Consider the following 468-nt stretch of genomic DNA (forward strand, 5'->3'; position numbering starts at 1 on the left):
TGATGCTTTCTAAGGCCCACTTGACTTCACATTCCAGGATGTCTGGCTCTAGGTGAGTGATCACACCATCGTGATTATCTGGGTCGTGAAGATCTTTTTTGTACAGTTCTTCTGTGTTGATTTTTTAAGCATTATTAATGTTTGCACCTTTTCCAGAACAAGGGTATTACCTTAGCTTGCCCTCATTTCTCTTCGTGCTTGTGCCCCCAACCCTATCCTACTGAATCACCGTGTAGATAACTATAGAATTTTAGTTCTGGATGTTATGTTTGTACTTTAAAAAAATTTCTGTTTATTAGTACGCTGTAAACAGACTGGTTCCAAATAGGAAAACGAGTTCATCAAGGCTGTATATTGTCACCCTGTTTATTTAACTTATATGCAGAGTACATCATGAGAAACGCTGGACTGGAAGAAACACAAGCTGGAATCAAGATTGCCGGGAGAAATCTCAATAACCTCAGATAT

This window comes from Bison bison, unplaced genomic scaffold (genome assembly GCF_000754665.1).
Source record: "Bison bison bison isolate TAMUID 2011002044 unplaced genomic scaffold, Bison_UMD1.0 scf7180017864472, whole genome shotgun sequence".
Lineage (NCBI taxonomy): Eukaryota > Metazoa > Chordata > Mammalia > Artiodactyla > Bovidae > Bison > Bison bison.